General features: G+C 38.1%; 1 protein-coding gene across 1 annotated transcript in view; it reads right to left on the reverse strand.

The window, feature by feature from the left end:
- The window catches only part of PRKG1 (protein kinase cGMP-dependent 1), a 1,294,615-nt gene that overhangs the window by 476,951 nt on the left and 794,236 nt on the right, over positions 1-23,428 (reverse strand). The gene's annotated exons all lie outside the window — the stretch shown is intronic.

The following is a 23,428-nucleotide window of genomic DNA, read 5'->3' on the forward strand; positions in this document are numbered from 1 at the left end:
CTTGTTTTTTTTTTTTTCCATAAACTGCAATCTGTGCCCGAAGTTACCTTCTCATGTCATTTATATGAGACACTCCAATACATCAGTATTCCAGTGGATAAGTGGTCACTGTGGGCATTCCTTCTGATGATACCAATAACCATCTGTTCTTGCTTGCACACCTTAGGTAACTCTTATTTGTCTTTTCAGAAACATTGCCACAATGGGCCTGTAAGGGTGCTTGGGAGGGATGGGTCTCTTGATATCTGCAGGATTCCAATGGAACATGTGAACAAGTCAAAGCTATTATTTGATCTCCCCATATGACCAGCTTGCCCTCTTTTAATACTAATAATTTTATTTTATGAATCTTTTGTTATTATCCACAGTTTACATATGAAGAAACTGAGGCTAAGTAATGTGGCCTACCTATGGTCACCTACCTAATTAGCATCAGAGAAAGTAGTCTAATACAAATTATGTGTTTGGATAACAAAAGAGCATTCTTCCATCTTTCTCATGTTAAAAAAATGTTACTAACTTCAGAGAAGAAACAGAGCACTCATGAAGAGATAAAGACACAAGAAGCCACAGGAAGCCAGATAGCCCATTTCTCAGCTGGTGTCAATGTGGCAGATATATTCAAACAAACCTTCCTGTCATCAATCCTGTATACAAACCATTCCATTGGATTAAAGTGAGGCAGTCTACTTAGAGAAGTAGGGGTAGAAGCAAGGAAAAAGACTCTGTAGCAGGACAGGAGAAGAGCCCAGGAGCTAGTTGTCAATTCACAGCCTTGATGCAGAGCCTTAACTAAAGGTAATGGTGGGGGCTGGACAGGAAATGAGAGAAGACAGGTCAGTTTTAGAGCACAATATCTCTTTAAACAGCAGTGTTCCCTGATGTGAGGCTAAAAATTACTTATTACTTGTGGGACTGGAAGATGACTTATCCCTGGTCATCTCTTTACCAGGGGAAAATGATCTTTAGCGACAAGTTGGGGCAAAATTCAAGATATGTATTTGTGTGTGTGTGTATATACATACATATACATATATGCATACATATACACATATGTATATATATATATATGTGTGTGTGTAATTTATGAAGCACTATGTGTCAGGCATTGTGCTAACCACTTTTTAAATAACTTGTTTTATTCTCACAACAACCCAGGATGTAGACCATGCTATTATTCCCATTTTACAGAAAATGAAACCGAGGCAGACAGAGGTCAAGTGACTTTCCTAGAGTTGCATAGTTAGTAAGTATCTGAGCCCAGATTCAAAATGTCAGTCTTTCTGACTCTCTATCCACTGTTGCACTTAGTTGCCTCTATTTTGTGAATGATTGTATTACATACCCTGTAGGGTGTTCTTAAGGCAGTTTTAAGATTTTTATAAAAATAAACTGCACTAAGATCTTTGAGACATCCTGTGTAATCCCTTTGGCTTCCCTACAGTAATTCTTGGGATGCCTCATTATTGAATATATGTAAGAAAAATTAAGTCTTAGAGATCATAGAATTAGAGATAGGATTGGAAGGGATCTAAGAGGCCATTAAGTCCATACCTTTCCATGTGAAGAAGCCCAGGGTCATTGTGACTATCTGAAGTCACTATGGCAATTATCATTTGGTTATGTGCTCCTCTCCCCTCCCCTCAATCGGGTCTAAAAATGTGCCTTTTATTTTGATTGAGAGCCACGATTTCCTTAGTGAGGGGAACTCATATTGTGAAAACATCTTCTGCTAACACAGATTAGCACCTCATCTGTGACCTAGAGGCTTAAACCTGGGAACCTAAGTATAAATGGCCCTGGGCCATATAGTCATTATCCATCAGAACCAGTAATTGAACTTGTGTCTTCCATAATCTAAGGCTGACACCCCAGTCATCATGTCAGACTTCTTCTGAGCACTAAGCATAGTAGGCATTTAATAATGGCTGTTGATTTTTTTCTATAAGTTACTGTGAATGACTTGCCAAAATCCTCTTCCATACAACATTAAGATGATGAGACAGAACTTACCTGCCTTCATCATTCATATCATGCCCCAATGCCTCCTTGTGAAAAATACATCCCGCGCTACAATATCATTAGTTACCCTTTCAATATGCCATTGAAATGACTCTAAATATGCCTCTTCTTCATCAGCAGATAGAGATTGTCAGATAATGACTCCAGCTTAATGGTCGTGCAAATGTCCTGAGGACCTTGGGCAGGATGCCCAAACTTTGCTTTGTGTTTGGCAAAGGGGGCCATGACTCAAGTCACTATGTGATAGTCACACATAACTAATATTCACCTTGTTCCATTGTCAAATAATAGCTTTGTTGGCTGTGACTAAAGGATTTCTTTCTGTAAATCATTGCTTAGAGAAAAGAGGGCTATTATTTTCCTGACTGAAAAGAGGAAAATACTTTAAATGAGTTTCACATTGGTCCTTGATAGTAAGGGGTTAGTTCATCTCAATGGGTTATGGTAGGCTGGTAGAAGTATCTACTTAAGAAATAAAATCCCTGAGACATATATATGTATATGTATATAAATGTACATATATATATATATATATATATATATATATATATATATATATATATATATATATATATAATTTATTTGAAAAAAAAGTTTACCATAGTCTAACATTTAAGTTGGAAGGTCATTGCTTTCTTTGGCAGTCCATTTGCTTTCGCTAAATTATGTACCAAAAATCTCTGTCATTTTCTCAGGCTCAGATCATATTCCATTTTTTCCTTTGTGAAAACACATAGATTTATCAGTGCTTTGACATCTCTAGAACACTATGCCCCTTAGGAAGACCCCCCAGCCAAAGAAATTAGCAAGATCTCATTTATAGCACAAATAGAAGGACTGAATATAGCACAAATAGAAGGACTCATTTATAGCACAAATAGAAGCACTGAAAGAAGGAAAAAAAGCCTGACGAGGAGGACAGACCTGGATTCTGGTCTTAATTTTCCCACTGGGCAAATTCATCATACTTCTCTGGCTCCAGCTTCTGAGAAATATAAAGTGAGCAACACTGTGGTGAATATGACAAGTGCTAACCTTATTGACTTGTAATAAAAGGACACAGACCTGGAGAGACCAAGTCATATGTCTTAGAAGTAGAGAATGTTTCCAATGTAGTTTCATTCCATTCAAGTGTCATGAATACATTATGTTCTGCACAGAGGATGTTAAGAGCTAAGAGGCTCAGTCAGAGTCCAGTCAGGAGCAAAGAGAACTCCCTCCTGAGCCCCTGAGGGCACACTCTCTCTCCAGTAAGTACCACAAGGTGGATACCATCACTGGATTGTCACAGATTCTGAAGAAGTGAGTCTCAAATTTTGGCGCAGACGGAAAATTTGTAGTATGGGTTCAATGCTACATCTTTTTACATAATTACACAAATACATTAAAGGTACTTTGATCCCTTTGGAATAAAAACTGTCACTCATCTCAGTATTGATGATTTTGTTAATATTATGAAAATCCCTAATGCTCCCAAATGAATTTGTAGAACTTAGAGGACACACTTCAAAGAACTTGGAATTAGGATGAGGCCCTCAAAAGGACTTTCTACAGCTCATGCTGCGCCATCATAGCCTGCAAGAACCTGGCTCTCTTCCAGATGATAAGGAGGCATGAGAGAAGAAGCCACATGCAAAATGGAATTTTAAAAATCATCTTCGTGATTAATTTCAGCAGAAATAGACAATTTGACATTATGGTAATATATTAGCAAATTGGAATCCTTGATTCTTAAAGATATATATTATATTCAATGAGCTTTGTTTGACACTTATCCCACAAGTGTCATTGAATATACTACATAGCTCTAGAAGTTGGAAATTGTCTAGTAATTACTGTATTGCCATTTTATCTTATAGCCTATTTCTAGTGAAATTATTTAAGATTTAAAGTCATGAAGATGGGATATTCAAGAATGGTTTAAGATCTACATCACTGAAGGAACTCCCAAACTGATGAAATCAAAAAATCCCTTTGAATATTTTTGAGCAATATAATTAATCACTCAGTTTCTAGCATTCTCATTTTTACTGTCTCTGAATGAAGACTCCTGATCATCTTTCGCATGCCAAAAACTGTAACAGCTACACACAAATTTGTGTATCGGTATATGCATGTATAAGTAAGTTGATATACATACACATATTGATATACACACATATGTCTGTGTTATGATATTAAAGACCCCTCACTTTTCAGTTCCCTTTTGCATATTAACTTCCCCCATTAATGAGTAAACTCATTGAGGACAGAGATGGTATTTCTGTTTGTTTGCATTTTTAGTGCTAAGCACAGTGCTTGGCACATATTCAGCATATGCAGATATATGCACATATGTATATACGCACATATGTATATACACACATATACATACATATACACACGAATCTACACATACATGCATATTAATGTACAATCAGATTTATTCAAACACTTGGGAGCTCAAGCATCTGTTTTGGGGAAAGCATATTTCCTTACTTTGTCAGAAGATAGATGTGAGTGTCCCGATATTTGTGGAAATGTCAAAGAGGCCATGATGAAAACCGAAGCAAATTGTTAAGCTCTTGGCCAGGGAATCTCCCTGGGGAACTTTACGTGGGAGTGATGATTTCTCAGGACCTTTCCAACAGTGACTAAAATAGACTTTATTTGCTGAGATGACTAAATCAAAACTCATTTTATGGACTTATAAAAATAAATCCACAAACTCTGTAATTTACAGTGTCATATTTAGGTTACAAAGACTAAAATCAATTATAAACAACAATTAACCTTCACTCCTAACCATCGAAGATTCTCTCACAATTTTCTAGGGTGAATTGGTGTCTGCTAATTTCAGGAGCTGGAAATGGGGGTACTTCTAGTGTGAGAAAACTCCAGTTCCAGATCATTGGTAGTCACTGTGTGACTCATTAAAAAAAAAGATTAAGTTGATTTTGACTTTAAATTTCTTTCCTTCCTTCCTTCCTTCCTTCCTTCCTTCCTTCCTTCCTTCCTTCCTTCCTTCCTTCCTTCCTTCCTTCCATTCTCTACCTACTCTTCTGTGGTAGCATGGATCCAGAAAGTCAACAACCTTTATGTGCCTGCTACATCTCAGGCAGAGTGCTAAGAACAGGAAAGCAAGTGAAAAAAAAGACCAGTCCCTGCTCTCTGGGAGCTCACAATTCAATTTACCAAAGAAGTATATCATTTCCTCTGTGTCAGGTACTAAGTCATAACACTTTCCATTTTACTTCTGTGCTTTTCTATGGGATAATGGCTAATGGTCTGGGCTTCTTTTTCGAACTAAAATTAGAATTCTTTTCACCCTGGGGTTCTTTCTCTGATCTGGCTCCCATTGGTCTTCACTTTCTCAGACCAGTTAACAATTGTCCTTCGCTGAATTTTGACTACTTCCCCTGGAGTTCCATGGAGGTCTCATTGTTTTTTGCCAAGCCAGATATCTGGGGAAGGGAAGGCGGGGCAGAAATCATCTTAAACTCCTGGCTCTAAATTTGAGGCACAGATGGAATCAACTCAGGCAAAAAGGATGACATAATTCATTTTCCGGATTTTGAGCCATATGCTGGCCTCCATCGTTGCTCAGAGCATTTCAGATTTGTCTATGTAGCCTTCCTTGCTTGAGGAAGGGATATTTCAGCTCCATGGAAGGAGAAAACAAACTTACTTTCAAAGTGGACTGTACTCTCTGAGGAGATAGTGGATTCCTTTTCATTAGAGCAAGGTCTGAATGACCACTTTCAAGCATGCTCATAATAGCTGACTTCTGCTTAGGGAGTTAAGGTTTGTAAATCACTACATTATACAGATATTATCTGATTTTTATGGCACTACATCATCTCACAATAGCCTTGTGAGGTGCTATTATTACCTCTAAATACTAGATGAACAAAATATACCCAGAAAGTTTATGAGAGGATTGTCTAGGACCACCAAGTTGATCAGCATCTGAGGCTGGATTGGAATCCAGATACTTTACTCCAAGCATGGCATTTTAGGTACTGCTCCACAGTCAGGAATGAGTTAGAACTTGAGACGTTGAGAGTCTCTGATTCTATAATTCTGGATTGATCACTTACATACTAAAGATAGGGCTCAAAGGAATGGAAGAGACCTTGAGAGGTCAGCCAGTCCACAATGCCCTCCCCATATTGTGCATCATTTCCTGGTACACTGTCGACCCTTATTTAAGCATGTTCTAGGATGAATGATTAGTAATTAGGAAAGGCCATTTGCCAAAGACAGTGCATCTGGAGATGAGGAGTTTTACAGCTTTACAGATGTTCTTGCTAATGGCATGCTGGATGCATTTTAACCTTTCTAGCATAAAGAATTATCTATTGAATGATACATATTATCGCAAGGAGATGGGGTGTTATAATATGCACAGTAGAAAAGACTAGTCTCTATTATGAGTCTAACATTGTTAAATCAATATGAGTATTGTTAAGATGTTTAAATATTTGGAAAGACTGGGTGTAAGAAATTTTAGAAGAGGCAAGGAAAAGGAATATATACCAGTCAGTTTTTCCTAAATAGTGAAGCACCCATTACATGGTGAGTTGGCCCACCAAGTCAGGAAGAAGTCATTTCCATCTAGACCCTGACATAGATTGTGTGAACTTTGGAAAGTCACTTAAATTCTCAGTGTTCTAGTAGGGGTGGAGAACCTGTGGCCTTGAGTTCACATGTAGCCTTCTAGGTCTTTAGGTATGGCCTTTTGACTGAGTTTAAGTTTTACTGAACAAATCCTTTAATTAAGGGTCTTTTTTCTGTGGAGTTTTGATTCAGTCAAAGAGTCATACTTGAGGACCTAGAGGGCCACATGTGGCCTCAAGGTCAGAGGTTCCCCACTCCTGGGGGCTACGTAACTCTCTAAGCTTATAAACAATTGATAATCTGGTATATGAAGTTTCCTCACTGGAAATTCCTTTTATCTATAAAATCACAGTGAATAGAGCACTGGGTCAGAATTAAGTCAGACCTGAGTTCAAATCTAGCTACAGATGCTTACTAGCTGTATAACCTTCGTAAAGTCAGTTATTCTCTGTTTGCTTCCATTTTCCCATCTGTAAAAGAGGGATAATCAAAGCATTTTCCTCCCAGGACGGTAGTGAGGATCAAATGAAATAATATTTGAAAAGCACCTGTCACAGTGGCTGGCACATAGTAGGTCCTATGGAAATGCTTATTTCTTTCCCCTTTCCTTCTTCCTTCTGACAAGCCCTCAAAAAATAAAACAAATAGAAGATTGATGATAATCTCTTGCTGTTTCTCTGAAATCCCACCATGTCCCACAGATTGCAAATGTTAAAAGACCAAGACATGTTTTCTGTTGATACTTAAGAAAGTAATCCTAGAGTCCACCCAAACTCCATATAGCCTGTGTACGGTCAATCTATCAAGCATTTATTAAGTCTGTCTTTGTCTAAATCATCCAATAAGAGTCATTATATCACTGGATATGATACAGAATTCTAAAAATTAAGAATTCTCTAGTAGCTGCCATAATAAAATATCTTGTAGTCTATTTCTAGTGAAATTGTTAAAGAATAAAAATCATTCAGGAATGGACTGAGATCTACATCATTATGAAATGTTTACTGCATGTCTGCTGAACATTTCTTCAGTACACACTCTGGATAAAGTACTGTATAAGGTATTCTGATACAGTGATAAAATCAGACTACTTCCTGTTTTCAAGGAATTCTCATTTTACTTAAATGGTTATTTCTTTTCTAATTTGTTTATTTAGTTTTAGTTTTCAACATTCATTTCCACAAGATTTTGAGTCCCAAATTTTCTCCCCATCTCTCCCCTCTGCCCACACCAAGACAGCATTACCTCTTCCTCCCAATCTGCACTCCCTTCTATCACACCCTTCTCTTCTCTTATCTCCATCCCCTCTATTTTCTTGGAGGGCAAGATAGATTTCTATACTCCATTGTCTGTATGTATTATTTCCCAGTTCCATGTAAAAACAATTTTTAACACTGGTTTTTAAAACTTTGAGTTCCAACTTCTCTCCCTTCCTCCCTCCCCACTCATTCCCACTGAGGAGGCAAGCAATTTTATATGTTTTACATGTGTAGTTATACAAAAGACTTCCATAAAAGTCATGTTGTAAAAGACTAACTATATTTCTGTCCATCCTATCCTGCCCCCCCCCAATCATTCTATTCTCTCTTTTGAGCCTATCCCTCCTCAAAAGTATTTACTTCTAATTATGTCCTCCTCCAATTTGCCATCCCTTCTATTACCCCCCACCCCTGCTTATCCCTTTCTACCCTACTTTCCTATAGTGTAAGATAGATTTTCATAGCTAATTGAGTATGCATGTTATTCCCTTCTTAAGCCAAATGTGATGAGAGTAAGATTTACCTTTTCCCTCCCCTCTTTATCCCTTCCAGTGATAAAGCTTTTCCTTGCCTCTTTTATATGAGAGATAATTTGCCCTATTCTATTTTTCCCTTTCTCCTCCCAATATATTACTCTCTCACCCCTTAATTTTATTTTTTTTAGATATCATCCCTTCCTATTCAACTCACCCAGTGCCCTCTGTCTATATGTATATAATCCCTTCAACTACCCTAGTGATGAGAAAAGTCTTAAGAGTTATAAATATTATCTTTTCACGTAAGAATGCAAACAGTTCAACTTTAGTAAGTTCTTTGATTTCTCTTTCCTGTTTACTTTTTCATGCTTCTCTTGATTCTTGTGTTTTAAAGTCAGTTTTTCTATTCAGCTCTGATCTTTTCCTCAAGAATACTTGAAAGTCCTCTATTTCATTGAATGACCATTTCTTCCTTTGAAGTATTATATTCAGTTTTGCTGGGAAGGTGATTCTTAGTTTTAATCTTAGGTTCTTTGATTTCTGGAATATTATATTCCAAGCCCTTTGATCTCTTAATGTAGAAGCTGCTAGATCTTGTGTTATCCTGACTGTATTTCCACAACATTCTAATTGTTTCTTTCTGGATGCTTGCAATATTTTCTCCTTGATCTGGGAACTCTGGAATTTGGCTACAATATGCCTAAGAGTTTTCCTTTTGGGATCTCTTTTAGGAGGCAATTGGTGGATTCTCTTAATATTTATTTTACCCTCTGGTTCTAGAATATCAGGGTAGTTTTCCTTGATAATTTCTTAAAAGATGATATCTAGGCTCCTTTATCAATCATGGTTTTCAGGTAGTCCCATAATTTTTAAATTTTCTCTCCTAGATCTATTTTCCAGGTCAGTTGTTTTTCCAATGAGATATTTCACATAGTCTGTGATTTTTTTATTCCTTTGGCTTTGTTTTATAATTTCTTGATTTTTACATAAAGACAGTAGCTTCCATCTACTCCATTCTAATCTTTAAGCAATTATTTTCCTCAGTGAGATTTTGGATCTCCTTTTCCATCCAGACAATTCTGCTTTTTAGGGCATTCTTCTCTTCCTTGGCTTTTTGGATCTCTTTTGTCATTTGGGTTAGTCTATTTTTTACAGTGTTATTTTCTTTAGCATTTATTTTGCATCTCCTTTAGCAAGGAGTTGACTCGTTTTTCATAATTTTCTTGTGTCACTCACATTTCTCTTCCCAATTTTTGCTCTACTTCTCTTACTTGATTTCAAAATCCTTTTTGAGCTCTTCCATGGCCTGAGACCAATTCGTATTTTTCTTTGAGGCTTTGGATGGAAGAGTTTTGATTTTGTTGTCTTTTGTTTGCATATTTTTGTCTTCTTTGCCACCAAAGTAAGATTCTATAATCTGATTATTTTTCCAGTTTTTGCTCATTTCCTCAGTCATTTGCTTGACTTTTGAGCTCTTTATCAAGGTAGATCTCTCCTTCCAGTGGAGGTGGGGGATGTAGTGTCAGCTGCTAGATTCCCCCACAATCTGTGTGCCTAAAGCTCCAGAAACAGTCGCTGTCCCTGCCCCTGTTGCTGCTGTGGATACTGTGGGTTCTTCTGCCCTCTTCCCCCTCTGCAGCCCTGGGGCTGGAGCCTGATAATTCCACTCTCCTCCACTGGTCTTTTGTGATTGATCTTCCAATTTGTCCTCAGTGTTTTGGGGTCCTGAAGTCTGAAAACTGCCACTGGTGCGAGAGATTCAGTCTCCCCAAGGCCTGCTCAGTTTCCCTCTATGCACTTGCAGCCCACCCTACACTGCCCCCTGCCCCCAGTGTGGCACTATAGACACTTACTGGCGACTTTCCAGGATGTCTTGAGCTGCAGATTTGCTTCACTCTATCATTTTGTGGGTTCTGCAGCTGCAGAATTTATTTAGAGACATTTTTAAAAGGTATTTGACTAGACTTAGGGGCAGTGCTCTAGAAAGTGCATGCTATTACTCTACCATCTTGGCTCCACCCCCTTACTTAAATGATTATTTAAGAAAGTTTCTCTTTATGTTGTTGCTTAAGTGAAAGGCACAATGCTAGTCTCAGGTGATCTGAGTATGATGGCAGCTCTTGGCAATATTCTTGTGAGATATGTGAGTATGTATGTGGGAACAACAGAGAAGGGGATCCATTCTCCAGTACTGGATAGGTCTAAGAGGGAAGGCCAGTCAAATATACCCCAGGTTATATTTCTGATAAGGGACTGTTCTTGGATTCCACCTCCATACCCTTAGGAGAGATTTCATATCTAATAGACCACAAGCTAACGTTTGCAAAAACTGTCAAAGGCAATAACAAAAAAGAAGTGCTTTGAAATAATAAATTCAGAGGGAAAACAAAACAGAACAAGAGATTTTCAAACTGTTTTTCAGAAATAATCTCCATAGCAATTCTGTGAGCTGGGCACTACCATCATTATTGGCCCTTTTTTATAGATGATTCAATTCCACATTAATTAAGCACCTACTGTTTTCTAGCCACTGGAAATGCGAAGATCACAATCAAACAGTCCCTGTCTTCAAGGAGCTTACAGTCAAGCAGGGGTGCACATTGATGAGTATATGAATATAAAAAGTGATTTGGATGGGGCTTTAACAATGCTGGAAGTGATCTGAAAGACCTCATGTAGGAGCTGATAACTGAACTAAGTAGTGAAGGAAAGGTGGGCTGTCCAAAAAACAGGAGTAGAGAGGGCATTCTAGAATTAGGGAACAACCTGTATTCTAGGAATAAGATTCTTAATGTGACAGATTTCTAACAGTAGCTGATGGATTCTGGGGATGGGTTCTACTGGGAAGTTTCACATGGTATTAAGATATCCTATAAACTGCCAAATGTGGAACTGAATGCCATGTCCAAACATAGTATCATGTCCTTGATGAATACCCCTGACTCATGTGTGTGTCCCTCAGAGAGCCCAGGACTTGTTCCTCATTAAAGTAATGGATATTACATATTTAAATCTCTTCAGTGGAAGAGAACCTATTTCTGAAAGCTACAGTGCTGGCAAATATGCTCAGCTATTCATAAGGATTAAAATAAATAAATATGTGCTGAAGAAAGTTTTATTTTCAGATAATGGGAGCATTTCACAGTCTTTATTGGGAAGTCATTGGGAGTGACCACAGAAGAGGCAAATGTTAATAGAATTAGCTTTCCCTTAGGAGGACTTTCCCTTTTCCTGTTCTGCTCTCCTTTCTTCCTGCTCCTCTAGGAGAAAAGAGTTCAACACAAATTCAATGAATTCTTAATTTGAATCCTTGAGAAAAATAGATGAAATTTTGGAATGATATGCTTATAAGAGCCATACTGAACCCTCCTCAGTACACAATACACATCCAGGACTGTGGCAATATTCACAACATTGAACAAATTAGGGACAAGGAAAAGGGAAGTGCTTCATGTCTCTAGAAGCCACATGTAATGGCTCTGATGTTTCCCAATGTATGATTGTGAGAACTGGAATATAAGGAGAGCTGAGCAATGCTGAACTGATGCTTTCAAGTTGTGGTGGTGGAGAGTCCCATTGACATCAAGGAGGTCAAATCATTCAACATTTAAAGAAACTGGAAGATCAAATACTGAAGATGAAGCTTAAATACATTGGGCACATAAAGAGAAGACAGGATTCATTGGAAAAGACTCTGATGTGAAAAATTGAAGGAAAAGGAGGAGATAGAAGACGAAGAAATGGATAAATGGTGTCATGGATATGATGAACATAAACTTGGAAAGGCTTTGAGAGATAATAGAGGACAGAAGGGCCTGGTGTACTATGGTCCATGGCGGTCATGAATAATCAGGTAAGAAAACAGACACCGGGACCTCACCTTGGTGCACCAAGAGATGGTACAATGTGAGATGATTGGGGTAGGGGGGGCATACTTTGTGTTAACTTATTGGCAAAGGATAAATTAGAAGACCTAAGTTCAAATCATGCCTCAGAACTTCAGCAAGTCACTCAGCCTCTGTGAGGGTCAGATTTCTCTGGGGTGAAGGGAAATAAAAATAATACCTACCTTACAGGATTATTATAATTAAGTCAAATAAGATAGTATACGTAAAGCACTATAAAACACTTGAAGCGTTCTATGTCCACTATTTATATCCTGCCTACCACTCCCACCCCAAGCAAGAGAAAGCAAGTTCTCAGAAGGCAGAGATAAGTTCATTTCTCTCTTTGTATGCCTAGTATCTAGCACCTGAATGAGGTAGAACTGCTCAATTCAATTGCAAGGAATGGAATTTTAAACTGACATATTTGTGGATCATTTTATTCTTCTATTGGCCTTCAGTGCAGCTTAACGATCAATCCTCCTACTCTGTTTCTATAGAATTTATAATTCATCTTTCATAGTAACTCAGGTACACAGAATTATAGACATAAAAAGGGAAGGGTTTTATGGGTCACCTACCCATTCCCCACACTTCACAGATAAAGAAACTGAGGTCCATGGAGGTTAAATGAATTTCCCAAGGATACGGTGGTAGTAAATGGCAGAACTGGGATTGGAAGCCAAATTATTTGATGCAAATTAACAAATATCTTTCAAGTGAATACTAAGTACCAAGTATAGAGGATAAAGTCAGATAAAAGACAAAAATTACAGAGTTCCGACTCTGAAAGTAACATAACATCCAACAACTAAGTCAACACCTGGTACTTTGAGAAGGAAAGGAACATTAGTGGTGGTGGAGATTCTGGAAGGGCTTCTCTTCCAGGGGCAGTGCTCCTGCTGAGCCTGGAAGGGAACCAGAAGATCTCAGAAGGGGAAGGAGGGAAGGAGGGTATTCTAGGCTCTACAATAGAAGTGGAAGGTGAGGTGATGGAACCTAAAGAATAGCCAGATAGGCTGGACGGAAGAATGTGGAAATGGGGCTAAACAAAACAAGAAAAAGGTGACTGGAATCAGACTGTACGGGACCTTGTCTTAGACAGGGGCATGGGTTTCATTCTGTGGTCAATGACCCAAGCTTCTAAGTGATGTCAGATGTGCACTTTAGTCCTTGGTGTTCTCCTTGTATTTCCATCCCCTGAACCTAGAATAGCTCCCAGAACACAGTAGGCACTTAATAAATACTTCTGTATTGACTTTGTTAACATTAGATAAAGGGGGGTGCTGTATAAATGAGAGTGATTATAAGGCTTTTGCAATATTACATGTTGTTCGGTCATTTCAATCACGTCCAACTCTGAGACCCCTTTGGAGATTTTCTTGGCAAAGATACTGGAGTGGTTTGTCAATTCCTTCTCAATTTACAGATAAGGAAACTGAGGCAAACAGGGAGAAGTGACTTGCCCAGGGTCACCCAGTTAGTAAGTGTCTGAGGCCAGATTTGAACTAAAGTCCTCCTGACTTCAGGGCTAACACTCTATGTACTGCACCACTTAGCTGTCCAGTAAGGGAATATAGTGGTAGAAATACAAATGAAGAGAAAGATTTCATTCATATATATATATATATATATATATATATATATATATATATATATATATATATATATATATATACATACACATATACACATATACATGTATATGTATATACATACATATGTGTATATATTATATGTATATATGTGTATATATGCTATATGTATGTATATATGTATAAGCACATACACATATATATTCATATAGCTCCATATTTACCAAATACCCTGTCATTCTTTAAAACCCACTAGGCTTCCACAAAGCCCTCCCTCATCTCCCCTTCAGTAACAGCCTTTTCCTCCTTGGATCTCATAAAGCACCTTATCTAATTCATTGATCATTTAACTGTGTATACTGTGGTCAGCTATGTTTTTACCTTGTCTCCTGTTCAGTTATAATCTCTGTGAGAACCTGGGATGTGCCTGGTCTCTACTTTCTTTCTTCTTAGGACCAAACATAAGGTACACAAAGATTTCTTAATAGATGTGCCCTGGATTGAACAGAGCAAGCACAAGGGAGTTTTCAGCAGCAATACCAACAGTTTGTGTTTTTAATAAATGTCCATGAAAACACACACTATATCAACATTGTGTTTATTTCAGAGGTCCCTAAGAGTCTGTACAGGGAAAGGAGAGAGCAATGCTTTCGCTGGTCTCCTTCATCTTCACTAACCTGTAATCAAATCTGCAGGTTTACAGAATATTAAGGAAAATCATGGGGTAGGAGGGCTCTCACCAACTGGTTCTTTCTCTGGCAGTTGAAATAACAGAAAAGAAATGTCAAGTGAGTTCAGCTGTTCTACATTTTAAAAACGGAATTTCGCAGGGTGAGAAAATGCCATTTATCCAGCTTATTCAACTTGGAATTTTTTCTTGCTCTGGATGGATATAAAGTGTCTGCAAGGTGACAAATGGGGGGGGGTTAGAAGGGGTTGGAAATGGAATTTCTATGGCATAAATGGACATTTTGTTTTATGGCACATCATAGGAGTTAACAGTATTTTATGGAAGCTTATTTCTAAATGAAGGAAAAATATTATTTTATCACAGCTTAAGCTGGCACAGTGGATATAGAGTACTGGACTTGGAGGCAGGAGGAAACAAATTCAGATGGGCCTCAGACACTTAGTAGTTCTGTGACCCTGGACAAGTCACTGAACCTCTGCCTGCCTCAGTTTCTTCATCTGTCAAATGGGGATAATATCTGCACCTATCTCCCAAAGTAGTTGTGAGGATAAAATTAGATAATTTTTATTTTGTAACATTTAAAACCCTCTAAAATGTATCTATTATTATTATTATTAAATATTAATTATTTTTTCATTAAAAGGAAGAGATTAATCTTATTTTACTTTGTTTAAATTTAACAAGAAATTTTTTGTTTGTTTTCATTTGTTTTTAGGATATGATATTTGCCAAGGGAAAGGTAGCCTGGTCTGATGGTTAGACACTGGGATTTCGTGGCAGGAAAACCCGGACTCAAGTTCTGCTGCAGGACTCTGAACAAATGTTTTGTCTTTCAGGCCCCCAGGCCATTCTCCATAACTAGAGGGAGAACTTCATTTCTCTTTTCTAAGTTGAAGAGAATTTGCTGATCTCTACAGGCATAGTTACTTCATCAGATATTTCTTTACATCAGTGATGTGATAGGTCTAGACTTCTCAACGTTAAAAAAAAAAGAAGTCTAGACATTATTTCACTCACTGAGGTGTACAAAGACAAACAGTAAAAAAGGCCCTGCCCTCCAAGGTTTGTACTCTCCTGGGTCCTGGTGGGGAGGAGGATGAGCACGTACATACAGGCAAATACCAGATATATGCCAAGTACCTTGGGAGGTGGAAAGAAGAACGCATCTCTTTCTCCCCACTCCCACACACAGAGTAAGTTGAGAAGGAATTTGAGGTCCATAGGGCATCTAAAAGGCATCATCTCAGGGACCAGTTATCTGGAAAGCTTCCAACCTCAAATGGCGATTAGAAGAATGAGGCAATCTAACTGTCTGACTTGTAGGTGAGGGATTGGTTGGAAGGTAAGGTTCCTCTGTATAGCTGGAAGAGAGAAATCTTCTACCAATTTTACTTAGAGAATGTAGAAAGAGTGGGACAATGGTAGTAGTAGCAGCAGCAGCAGCAGCAGCAGCAGCAGTAATAGTATATAGTAGTAGTAGTAGTAGTAGTAGTAGTAGTAGTAGTAGTAGTAGTAGTAGTAGTAGTAGTAATAGTGGCAGCAGCAGGAGGAGGGGGAGGAAGGGAAAGATAAGGAGGAGGAAGAAAAGCATTTAAATTTTACAAGAGATAAGAGACTTTTTTCCTCTTTACTGGGAACTATCAGCTGAGTAAAATCATACTGCCAATGCAGGTTGACTCCTTTCCAGTGAGGTAACCTGTAATCTTAAGAGATACCTGGAGAATTGGGTGGTTTACTGAGGATCACACAATTAGTATGTGGAAGAGATGAAACTTGAACCCAGGTTTTCTAGGCTTCAACAGGGACTCTAACTACTATACCATGCTGCTTCTTCAGCTGTGCAAAGTCACCCTTTCATATTATATATTATGTATGTATATATAATATAATAAACATAATATAATATGCATAATATGATATAATATAATCGTAATACAACATAACACATATGCATATGTACACACATATATGTATATGTGTGTATGTGTGTGTGTATATATAAAATATTATGCCAGAAGGAGAATTCTCAGATAATGACACTTCTTTTTTTCCCTAAGGTTCTATTGACTATAAGTTTCATAGTATTAAATAGAGTCAGTATAATTTCCAGAGCATAGATGACAATGATAATACTAATGGTGGAAGTGATATGGATGATAAAAATATTAATTGACATTTTCAAAGCACTGCAAGGGTGCCAACCACTTTGTAACCAAGATCTCATTTGAGCCTCCCAATAAATGTAAGGGGAAATGCTATAATGGATTATTATTTTCATTTTACAGATTATGAAACTGAGTCCCAGAGAGATGAAATGAGGACACACAAGTGTGCAAGGTAGATGTCCCATGTTCTTTTCAATCTAAAACACTTCCTCAAAATAAACTCAAAACTACTTTCCGTAAGTGTACAATTGACACTGAATGACTAGGTAGCCCCATACTGCTAGAGTGCATGGCCTAGAGTCATAAAGACTCATCTTCCTAAGTTCAAATCTGGCCTCAGACACTTGCTCACTGTGTGTCCCTGGGAAAGTCATTTAGCCTCAGTTTCCTCATCTGTAAAATGAGTCAGAGAAGGAAATGGCCAACCACTCCAATATCTTTGCTAAGAAAACCCCAAATGAGGTCATGAGGAGCCAAATGCGACTGAAACAACCAAATAATTATTGACAACAGAGAACTGAATAATACATACATTTTATCTATATCTATATCTATCTATCTATATATATATGTATATATATATATAGTTAATCATCTCCCTATTCCCCAATTTAACCAAGTTACAAATGTTGAAAGTAGTTGGTGTTCTAGTTCTCTTGGATTCTCAGTCTTTCTTAAGGCTACTATTCAACTCCCACTCTCCCTATGAAGCTTTTTCCAGTCCATGATAGGCCATTTCTTCTGAGATTCTCTCTCATTTACTCTGGATGGTTCTTTTATGCATATAAAAGTTTTACGCAGTCTCCTCTATTAAACTGTGAACTCCTTGAGGGCAAAAAGTAGGTTTTTGCCCTTTTTTGTATCCCTAGTATTTAGCAGAGCATTTGGAACACAGGTAGACCTTAACTAATGATTTTTGTTGGCTGACTGACTAGGTGGGACACCACTCGGTCTTATGCCATTCAATGATTCATAGAAACACAGTATTTTAAACTAGGCAGGGATCCCAGGGACTCATCTCATGCTACTCAAACCTGATGAAAAGACCCCTCTATTATACCCTCAATGAGGGTTCTTCCAGCTTTGGCTTGAAAACTTCCAATGCTAGGGAACTCACGAGACTCGAGACAGACCATTTCACTTTTGCCCAGTTCCATGAATAAGAGTTATTTCTTTCTCCTAAGCTTACAATTTTCCTCTTTATCACTTCAGCCCATTTCTCTGAGTTCTGCCTTACAGAGTCCAGAAGAACAAGTCTAAACTCACCTCTTTATGACAACTCTTCAAATACTTGAAAGCAGGTATAAGATCCTTTCTGAGTTTTTTGCATTCTGAGCATACCCATTTCCTTTAAACGATCTTCATGAGGACTCTTAGGGACTGGAAATCCTTCCTCTCCATTTTGTCAAAGCCCTTTCCAAAGTTTAGCCCTCAGAAATCAAATGAACTTCCAACTCCTTGGGCAGGACACCCTTCATGACCATGAATTAGTTTCCCACTATGCAGGCCACTCTATCCCCCTGCTCTTGGGTTACAGTCATTGACTATAATTTAAGAAATGAAGGCAGGCTCCTTTATGGTATATATGGTATATGGGAAAAAATATGCACCTTTATGATCATGATGTCCTGGTGGGTTAGTTTCGTTCCTAGCCTCATAACCTGGGGACACAGTAAGCTACCTGAGGAGCCATAACAAAGTCATTTCTCTCCTCTGTGCTTGTTTAACCTTTGTAAAATGAGAGATTGGACTTCCTGGTCTGCAAGGTTCCTTGTGGTTCTAGATCCTATGATCCCATGGTGGAGTAAGAACTGAACAAATGTCAGGAAACAGATGGCAGCAGTTTTTTTGTGAATCACCACTCTCTTTTCTGAGTATTAAAAAAATCTGGCCCAAATGGCAAAGATTGTTTAATGCCCTAGAAAGAGGGAGAAAAAAGAATGCAGTGTTAGTTTGTCCCTTCTCTACCCCCTCCCCCCAATGCTCCACATCTTTCCATTGTGAAAAATCAAGTTACAGTCCTGGTTTCTTCCGCCTTTCCTAAAATAAACCCTAAGTCCTACATTTCTTCTCAATCACCAGCAATGTCTATTATCTGGGAAGTATTTTCTTTCATGCAGTTTCACCATATGATTTTACTTGTTTCATTCATCAAAGTTCCAGACATATTTTACATCATTTTCCTGATTAGTGCTTGTGTTTTCTTCTTTTCAGTTCCAAGAAAATGTGTTTTAATGCTGTAAGCAAACTTTCCCCCCTCATCTTCTGTCCATTGTTCTGTAGTCTGAGTCAGTCAAGGTCATCAACTCAACTGTGATACAGGACCCAATGATATTGCTCGTAAAAACATTTCTTTGAAGAAATAGCATGCATTAGTGTCTCTATTATCATCAGTAGCCTTGCTATTCTATCTGCGTGAATCTACATAATATCTTCTCTCAAAATGTTGGAGGGAGAATATATGATCTCCACACTATGTTGCCTTTACTTCTCTCTTCTCTCACCCCAGAGCCCTCTTTTAATTAAATTATCTTAATATTATTTGAAACACTGCACCAAAAAGTGGTCAATAAAATGTAGGAAAGAGCCCAATACTTGGAGACAGAGGTCCTGGGCTCAAATACTGCCATTGCTACTTCTTACTTGTAACCTCTTAGCTAAGATATCTCATCACTCTGTCCCTTCCAACTCAAAGCCTATGTTCCTCTGATCCATTTATTATTTAAAACTGATTCAAGATCTATAATCCCAGAAATGTGCATGAACTTTAAATATCTCAAATGATTTCCTTTTTTATTTAAACTGACAATGGAAGGATTTTCAGAGATCTGAAGCAGAGTGGCTAATTTGTATACGTCAGGATGTCAGAGATTTGTCTTTTCCTAGTGAAAGGATTACTACTCCCAGCTCATCTCCCAGCCCTCAGTGGTACAACCGTTTCATTCACATGATTAGACACTGCTAGAAAATTGTCATTATAAGTGGCTGATAAGGAAGAACTGATATTTAACATTAACACTAATAACTTTCATTTTCACAACACTGAAATTTACCAAGCACTTTGCAAACATTATCTCATTTCTGCTTCCCCACCATTTCGGGGGGAGGGGGAGGAGGACGTGCTATCATTATTCCCACTATATAGATTCAGGGACATTAAATAACTTGCACAATTGCTAACAATTAACAGAGATGGAATTTGAGGCTAGTCTTCCTGAATCCAATTGATTCAGTATGATTCATACTCAATCCAGTATGGCACACTTTTCAGACATGGTAAATCCTATCTGTGTGATCAAACTTTGGATGTTCCTGATGCTATTGTAAGCTTATTTTAAAACTTTTTCAGTAGGACCTACTTATTCCTCTCCTTCCTATTTTAAACATCCCCTTGGTACCATAAACTCCAATACTACCCACTATACAAGACCATTCTATAAATCACTGTTGGGTAACAGCTCCTTCAGTAGGAGTAATGACTATGGTGAAAACAGGAAGGGCAAAATTGGGATACAATAGCACTTTTTTCCTACAAAGGGAATAGACAAGGAAACTTATCCTTTATCAACACATCCTCTCATATTCAGTTTCATATGTTGAGGTGACCATATCTGAAAGTCCTACAGATGTTCTCTCCCTCTTTAATCTCAGTTGGAGTTAATTGGTCTTTTCATTGAATCACATCTGGATTTGGAAGGAATCTCATAGGCCATTTAATTTAACTTGTACATGAACAAGGCTTCTCTCTGTAGAATTCCTGACAAGATGCCATTCAGTCTCCACAGAAAGGCTTGCAGTTATGGGAAATTCATTACTTTCTAAGGCCTAGGCTCACAAGACATTTGTTTTAGTTAGAAGGGACCTCAGACTTTATCTAGTCCAATGCCCTTATTTTACAAATGAGGTCATTGAGGCCCGGAGATATTAAACTGCTTCCATAGGCTCATATGTTAAATGTCATCTCGTTTTAATTTGAAAGAGCTCCAATTGTTATGAAGATTCTCCTTAGCCAAGCCAAAATCCGCCTTTCAGAAGAAAGTAGATGAAATAAATAATGGATATTTATCAAATAGAGTTTAACCCCATTCAATAAAATATTCCACTGGGGTAATTCTCTTTGAGAATGCCATTCATTTTTTCATGTCCATGGAAAGAAATTACATAGAGTGTATCTGAGAAGTCTTAGTGCAGTTTAAAGTTATTGAAACTTAATAAAATTATGAGCTTTGTAAAGCTTTAATCACCTAAAATTGTACTAAAACTTTTGAGATGTTCCATATGCCAAAACATAGCTTACTATATGAAACCATAGATATCTGAAATCATCCACATAGTTTTACATTAGGGAATAAATTGCTAACTTGATTCTGGATCTATACTTGACAGAAGAAATGTATAATGTTTGGACTACATTCATTTATTCAGTAATTACCTACTATGAATCAAGACATTGTGCTTTGTGACGAAGTTAGATTTTGTTAAAAGCATTCATAAGGATGATTAGAATAGTCATGGAGTAATAGATAGGTAGATGGATAGATAGACAGATAGATAGATAGATAGATAGATAGATAGATAGATAGATAGATAGATAGATAGATAGATGAATCAATGGATGGATGATGGATGGATGGACATTATAGACAGACAGATGAATGGATGGATGAAGTGATTATTAAGTAGTTACTACATGACATACACTGTGTTAAGTACTGGGGATACAAATATAAATAATCAGGACAATCTGTGTCTTCAAGGAACCTCCATTATACCAAGGGAAAGGCCACACAAAAAGGGAAGCCACAAAGATTCAGATAGGATGGTCTCATGATTTGGAACTAGTTTCTAGAAAGTGATGATGAAGTTGGTTCAAGGCAAGAAACTGTGAAAACTTCTATATCAGAGGCCAGGATGATCCCAAGGTTGGAGTCCAAGGTTCCTAAGGGGAAGACATGGGGATGATGGTGAGAGTAGAGGATGCCTGGCTTGAAGCCAGTGATAGGGAACTGAAGTAGAGGCCTGGTTCTGCAGGCTTTTACCAGCAGCATTAACAATAGTGATGCGATGATCATTCTCTGCCCAAGAGACAGAAAGTGGGGCAGAGGACTGCACACAATCAGTAAAAACAACAGCAGAGAAATATGCAAAATGCCTGCACTGGACAGGCCTTGATGTCCTGGTGGATATCTGGATGGGATGAAACATCTTCTAGGTGTGTGGATCTGGATAAAGATGAAAGATTTAGGTAGGAAGCGATTCACTGACCCTCCAATACAGGCAGAAATCTTAGCAATCAATTAGCCAAACTGCCCCATTTTACATGTGAGCAAATTTGTGATCTAGAGAGATGAAATTATTTGCCCAAAGACACTCTTTCCCAGAATATAAACAAGCATCCATCTTACTCTGGACAAGGTTTGGGGGACAGACTCTTCTCCTTGGGTACCACTCACATCAATTCAAGGCTACAGTAAAATGTAAGAGGTATGACATGATAGAGGCAGCTTTGTATAAGACTCCTCAAATGAAATGGGAGGATTTGGACTCATTCCAGTGTAGACATCGCCATTACTGATCCCAGAGGTAAACATATAATTTTATTACAAGAGAGGCTATAAGTCTATCACTAGTAACTTCTCCTTCCCCTGCTTCACTTCAATGAAGTACATGTATACAGTCATGCTCAAAAGGGGGAAGGAAGAACAGCAATATTGTGTTCAAAACTTGACTTGTCTCTGCTTATACCTCATTGATTTAGTTTTTCTTAAGTGAACACTAATTTGCAAAAACTAAGATCAGTCACTGGGCTGGCAGTACTAATCAATTAGACTACATCTTAGCTCACTGTAGAGAGATGAACTTGGAAACTGAGCAGAACTGGCCTTGATCCCAGAGCTCCTGGGTCTCTTTCTTAATCTCGTATTGCTGGTCTGAAATTGGAAATATTCTTGATAAATCAGGAGTGGAGTGGTTATTCATTGACCTGATATAACAGTACATCACATTCAAATTGGCAACGCCAGCTGTTACTTCATCATGACTGGGAAAACTAGGCAACTTCCAACAGCTACCTTCAACGAACTTTGGGCATTTGGAATGAATTAATGAAGATAAGAGCCATGGTCGGGACCTGGATTGTTTCAAGAGATTAATGTATGCTGACTATGATATTGAAATTGAAAGAGGAAATAGGGGATCACAGAACCAGTGTTGGAAGAGACCACTGACTTTGAATCATGATAAATAAAACCCTGCAACACCATATACAAGAGGCCACAGAGTGGCGAGATACTGTCTAGCTATGGGGGGGGGGGGGAGCTTGGTTTGTTCCTTTTGTGGTCACTTTTTTATTACCAGCTTCCCATCTTTTTATCTTTGCCTTACTTGCTTGTCCTTTCCAGTCTGGATCGATGACAGAAATTTTCTCTAGAGATGAGTGTGGGGAGATGGTGTGGTGGTCAGTGTTGTCCTCAAAATGAGTTTCTAATGTTTGGAGTTAAATTTTTCCAGTTCCCCCCCCCCCCCTGGAAATAATAAATTTGAATTTCCAAATTAAGGTGCTGGAAATTGTTCAATTTCTTACTGAATTGTGGATTTCCCTTTATTTTGATCACTGGTTATCAATGATTCTCAAAGATCTGACATATGGTGAGTGCTCCTTATAGACCATAAACTTGATACTGTAGGTGCCAATAAGCAGTCAGATGATGAGCAGCCTTAAGTTTCATAGCAAGTTC

The sequence above is a fragment of the Notamacropus eugenii genome, chromosome 1 (assembly GCF_028372415.1).
Source record: "Notamacropus eugenii isolate mMacEug1 chromosome 1, mMacEug1.pri_v2, whole genome shotgun sequence".
In the NCBI taxonomy this organism is placed as follows: Eukaryota; Metazoa; Chordata; class Mammalia; order Diprotodontia; family Macropodidae; genus Notamacropus; species Notamacropus eugenii.